This window comes from Bombyx mori, chromosome 23 (genome assembly GCF_030269925.1).
Source record: "Bombyx mori chromosome 23, ASM3026992v2".
In the NCBI taxonomy this organism is placed as follows: Eukaryota; Metazoa; Arthropoda; class Insecta; order Lepidoptera; family Bombycidae; genus Bombyx; species Bombyx mori.
In genome coordinates, this window is record NC_085129.1 from 20,091,085 (window position 1) to 20,097,500 (window position 6,416).

The 6,416-nt window shown below is 36.9% G+C and overlaps 1 protein-coding gene across 13 annotated transcripts in view; it reads left to right on the forward strand.

The window, feature by feature from the left end:
• The window catches only part of LOC101746620 (mitogen-activated protein kinase-binding protein 1), a 116,604-nt gene that overhangs the window by 16,842 nt on the left and 93,346 nt on the right, over positions 1 to 6,416 (forward strand). Inside the window, exon 1 of one of the 13 annotated variants that reach the window (XM_062675406.1) lies at positions 4,716 to 4,992. The exons of 11 other annotated variants lie outside the window; for them this stretch is intronic. The gene's annotated coding sequence lies outside the window, so the exon portion shown is untranslated. Of the gene's footprint in view, positions 1 to 4,715; positions 4,993 to 6,416 lie in introns of those variants that run through there. One more of the 13 variants, XM_062675407.1, reaches the window with a different exon arrangement.

Sequence of the window (6,416 nt, forward strand, 5' to 3'; positions counted from 1 at the left end):
TAAAATTAGGTAGGTACCATGACATGGGGTAAATTGGGATCCTGGGGTAAATTGGGACAAACCTGCGGAAGATTCTCAAAGTACCTGTAGCACGGAATCTACCTAATTTTGTTTATGTTAATATTTATCAATGTATAGAAGAAAAACCAAGTTAACTATGGAAGTACTAAATATGAGTTAAGTTGGTCCCAAAAATTCGTCAAATTAAATTGAAAATAGTGGTTGAAAAGTGCGTTTTAAAACAGCTTAAAGAACTTTTAAAAAAAGTAATATTATCGTTGTTTTTTCAATAAGATCACAGTTTATATAAGTTTTTAATAAACCTGGAAATACCACAACAAAAGGTAAGTTGCAATATTCTTATTTTAAATACAATATTTCGACAAAATAAAAAATGTATATTTTTTCCTTTCTTTTTGGGGAAAATTGGGACGTATGTAGGGTAATTGGGAACGAGACTGGAAAAATTAGGGACGAGAAAACACAAAATTGGAACGCCAAAAGACAAAATAGGAATGGCTTGTTAGGGTTGTCACTGATATCTTATAATAGATTTTTTAGCCTATACTATCACTTAATTGCGTGATGTAAAGAAGGTTAATGTGTTTATCAGTTAGTTTATGTAAGTATTATAGGTAAAAGAAAAGTATATATATAATTACTTTTTTTTCGCGACATTTACCTTGTAATATCTGCCCGGTCGTATGTTCTTTATAGCAATAAAAAAAATTAAAAGTTAAAAGAACTCAAACGAATCAAAACTTTTGTTATTTCAGAATCTATTCACGCGTCGAATCATGATTTTGTTAACATTCAAAACGCACACACAAATAAAAACAGGCCTCAGATTTTAAATGTAACATTAATTAAAAATCCGAGATATCCAATTATGAGTGAGTGAATTAATTGAGTTTAGTTATTTAGCTTAGAAAGAATTTCTTTTATTTTTGTTATTATTGGCAGTAATCAGATAAAGCTGTTTTTTTATCTTATTCACCTGATATCTTACTCTTGCTCAAAGATTATTTTGAAAATGTTGATTAAATAAAATTGTATTATTGCATTTCCAGTCCTTTTGTTTTCTATTTTTTATTCTATTTTATCATTTTGTTTCAGAGTTGTGATTTTTAAGGAAATTAAATAATAATTTTCTAAAATATAACATGCACATACTTTTTTTGATCATTGTATTGTTGATTATCATTCACGTCACATCGCTTCGGAATAGAAACCAGCTTAATTTACACTATGTTGTGTATTGTGCTTAAATTATGGATTGTATTCATCATTTCGGTCCATATAAATAATTATATGGCACCTACCTATATATCGCAGTACTGCGAGTTGACAACCCTTACAAATATCCCAATTTAACCCTTAATCGTGTCAATTTACCCCGGACGCTGGGTAAATTGGGACGGCCATTATTTTACCGATTATTTCTTTAAAATGAATAATTAAAATTATGTAACGGTTTTTATCACCTAGGTACGTTCAAGACTCAACTTATTTCTTTGGTTGAGCAGTGACTATTTAATTGGAACTATTTTAAAATTCAATCTGAAGGTCGATTTTGTTCCTATTTACCCCATTGTACGGTACTGATACTTTTTTAGCGGGAACGCCAGGTGTCAAGACAATATTGTGTTTTTTTTATTAATTTTTTTCTATACCTATTTCAATAACAGTTAGTGGCTTATAGTAACTATGAGTCGTGGCGGAAGTGCACAACTGTACTGTGAGAAATTACAACAAAGTAGAACGTTTTGGCGGTATCGGCGTACGTAAGCCATCAGCTGTTGCGTTGCCGGCCTTTCTTGCTTCTGCACACGCCTCCTGTCTCATAGTCGGTAATGTTCTCAACCCTTGTATGGGTTCCGTAGAGATTGTGGGTGTGTCGGAGGCTGGATCGGCCTGGCAGTCTTTGTGTCAGGCGGATTTTCTTCCTTTACCGCATTTGCAGCGTCTTTGGGACACTCCGCTTTGTCAACGGATACAGCAACGGTTACTACAGTCATACGATAACAGCGTGGACATTGCTCGTTTTCGCGCCGTTACCGAAAAGGAATCAAGTTACTGGCTTCAAGCCTATCCATCGTCCAATACAGGCACGTTGTTGGACAACAACGCTCTCTCGCTAGCTATTGGCTTACGGTTGGGGGCCCATATTAACGTACCACATTTCTGTGTCTGTGGCGAGTACGTCAATGAGCTTGGACATCACGGACTCTCGTGCCAGAAAAGCGCTGGGCGCATTCCAAGACACGCGTCTTTAAATGATATGATAAGAAGGGCGCTCACTACAGTCAATGTTCCGGCTGTCTTGGAACCCATCGGAATTTTGAGGTCAGATGGGAAAAGGCCCGATGGAGTCACGCTGATTCCATGGTCAGTTGGTAGGTGCCTGGTATGGGATGCTACTTGTGTGGATACTGTGGCTCCCTGTCATTTAGATGGTACTTCGTCTCGCCCCGGTTCAGCTGCAGCTTCAGCAGAAATTACAAAAAAGCGGAAGTATTCGGGTTTGGGGTCTTCTTATTCTTTTTTGCCTTTCGCGGTTGAGACGATGGGCCCTTGGGGCCCTGAAGCAAAAAATTTTTTAACAGAAATCTCCAAACGCTTGAAGGAGGTTACACATGATGCTAAGGCTGGCTGGTACTTTGCACAGAGAGTGAGTCTGGCTGTCCAACGAGGCAACGTAGCCAGTATCTTGGGGACTGTGCCTCCTTCAAGCGCGTTGGAAGATCTGTTCTACTGTGTGGGTTGAGTTATGTTAAATTATTTTGATTTGACTTTTTGTTAATAAAAAAATAAATTTATAAAAAAAAAATAACAAAGTAGAACTGAATTTGGAGTTCAAGAAATTCTTCTATCGAGTTCAACAGTGAACTTCTCTGTTAACTATTATCATTAAACTGGGACATTATTTTTCATCTCGTTTCGTTTAATTGAAATTTCAGAGAAATCAATTACATTTTCATACCTATAACGAATCATACAGTGTATATCGTGATGACTTTGTAAAACTCGTCGACGGGAACAATTGCAAAGCAAAAAGCTGATTACCATAGAGATAATACTGAGAACAAGAAAGCAACCAATATTATTAACTATTGTACATAATAATGATGTCAATCATTTAATAAAATATGACTAAGTAACCACTAGATAAAAAGTTCATTTTACATACTTAAATGTTGAATTTCAGAAGATTGTTTTGTTCGAAATTGTATTTTAAAAAAAAATATATGATGTCATCGTGCCGCGTGTTGAGTTTAGATTAAAAATCATGTTTTGCAGAATGATCATGACAGTATACCTATGTAATAACTAGACGAGATCATATACAAAAACGACATAACATAGTTCTCTGCCTTTCTATTTGACTCGCACTTTTACCGGCTAGGGATTGCCAGAGTTGGGTTATTCTCAATAAATTTAGCTTTTCTAGCTCTTACTGTTTGCTGGTCACTGTCGTCATCGTAAATGCCACTGGCTACAGCCAAGAAATTGTCCCATAAAAAAGCTAATGGTACGTGGCGAAAATATCTGGAAACGCATTGTGAATGAATAGGATGGCGCTCTGGGAAGTAAGGATGAAATTTGGCGCGATGATAATGGTTATTATGTTAAATCCTCAGATAATTTGGATTCCGGATCATGATTTACTATATCAACTGATTGTTGTTGCATGAATCATAACAATACCGTTAAATATTTCCATAGCAACTGTCTATAAATCTGGATTCCGCCACAAAAGTAAGATAGTCTCATGTTCGAAATGATATTGATAGGCACGTTAAAGAAACGCTTGGCTTATTGACCCAACTCTGAATGCCCTTGCGACATTAGATGCAAACTTGAGATAGCGAATAATCAGTCCGTTATTAATATTTCTTGAAATTCATATAATGGCTATTATCATATATTTTAAAATCCGTTTCATTTCGCCCGATAAGGCAATGACTTTATTTTCTTTACTTTTATTTATTTTACTTTTAGAGGATATCTTGATATAATTTTGTTTTATGTTATTAGTCAGTGATTTACGTCAGTCAGTCAGGTTTGAACTTCGAAACAATCCAGTACGGCAGTAGTAATGACTAGTGTTTGCTGGTAACCCTGGCGGCTGCTAATCGTGCGAATCGTTAAGCGTTCTCCACATTTAATAAACACGTAACCAGCAGAAACGAAAATTAATAAACGTGCCCCCTCTTGCGACCTCGGGATTGAGAGACGCGAATGATACCACTACGCTTACGAACGATTAGTACAAGCATTGCAATGATGACATAATGGTTTACCACAATGTTATTGGTAGTTTCAAAACTAAATACTCTACATAGCAAACCGAAGTAATATTTAATTTCACATCCTTATCCTGTCCTTAATGCATGTCCAGATTTTCAAGTTAATCTGACGTCTTAAAGTCGTCAAAAATAACGTTGAATTATTCCGTTACGAACGAAACGCACACACATACCGAGCTAACAATGGCGTGTTAATAATTTATAATGAATTTATCACGGCATGATTGTGTCGATGAAAAAATACATACCGCAAAATAATAGCTTTCCGACGATAGGTACTTGAAAATGACAATGTTTAACAACCCTATTCCTGATATCAGAATTACTAAAAAAAAAATACATTGGAAAAATATGTATCCTTTTTATTTCACACACTGGTATCCCTAAAATGGGTTAGACCCAATCAGTGACGTTACGTGCGCTGAGCGCGGCACACGTTTGGAGCTGCGTTACAAATCGTTTTCGTACGATTTAAACCGTATGATTTTCAAACCAGAAAGCATCGGTGTCGCTAATAATAATAATAATCGATTATAAAATCTAAATGTTCACGGTGCTTGGTGCGTTTTTATAAGTGTATGTGCGTGTGTTTTACTAAAATGACGTTCTAAATACGAGATTGTGGAGGTGTCAGATGTAATTGTGATACAGAACTTAGATCCTACGCGGAAATGTAAATATGGTAAATTCTTTGTTTCGTGTTAATTAATAACCGTGGTAGTAGGGCTATTTTTGCTTCGAAGCAAACATAGGACGTGAAACAGAAAGCGCCTAAGTTTTTTCTTATATATAACCGAAATATATAGTTCAAAAACCTGCCTATATAGCAACCAAACGAATTAAAATAAAATTAAACATTATCATACCTATCATCCCGGTCCGGGTGGGTATCTGTTCAAATGAGTGAACTTATCGTTTTGTCATTGAACCTTGATACGTACGCATATTTTCAAGTTAATAATTATTGAGCATCTTGAAGTTTCTTAAAATAACATTAAAAGTTTCCATCACATAGATAGGATGTGATGTCAAGTTAATAATGGTTTGTGGCGGGGGTAACCATCATAGAACAAATATATTTGACAAATGCTTGAATCTCGCAATGAGACAATTTCAAGATAAGCTCGCATATATATAAATTCCCAAAATGTTCGGATCAAGCTCCACTGAGTTTCTCGCCGGTTCTTCTCAGTGGGTCGCATTTCCGATCCGGTGGTAGATTCTGCGAAGCAGTGCTCTAGCTAGGGTCAGTGTTAGCATCACTCCGGTTCGAGCCCCGTGAGCTCACCTACTAGTTAAGGCTACGCTGAAATAGCCTCTCAAGGCTATCAGCTTAAGTAGGAAACATAAGTTCGGATCACCAGCTCGATTACGCTGACATAGTCTCTCTAGACCATCAGATCAGCTTAGGTAGAAAAAAAGTCCGGATCGTCGGTCTACCGAGCAATTTTACCCGCTTGGTGGAAGATCTTTTGTTAAACCTCCCAAACTGGTGACCCCGACGTGATCTGAACATGCAACCTTCGGATTAAACAATCCCCAAATGTGCGATAAAAATATGTTTCATACCAAGACTCTCGATTAGAAAGATCATTCTAAATGCAGTCTTCTAAAATACATATAATAAGAAAGAGACCTAAAATTGTCGTTATCTGAACAATGACGCCGTACTCCTAATCCTTAAGCAAACCGCCATCTGTAAACAATGCAGATGTAGGTGTAAGAGATGATTCATTGAATTCAGAGAATGAAACTTATAAGAAAAAAACACATTTGTAAAAATTATAATTTGTAGCGTTGGTTTTTTTTGTGTTTTGATTGGGGTTTCTGGTGGCCCGGATGCCTTTCCGATTTCACAAGGACAGGTTGGCGAGCAAGGGCTCAACCAGGAGGGGCGGGATTTGCTAACAGCTACCCGAGCGCCTCCAAGGAAGACCTACAATTGAAGAGTAGCTGCGTCGCGACTGAAACTACTACCGGATCGGAATCGCGACCCGCTGAGAAGATCCGGCGAGAAACTCAACGGGCTGATGTTTAGGCTAGGTGTAGTTCATGCAACTATGACCAGTTCCATTAGAATGATTGCAAGATCGACTTCAATCATAA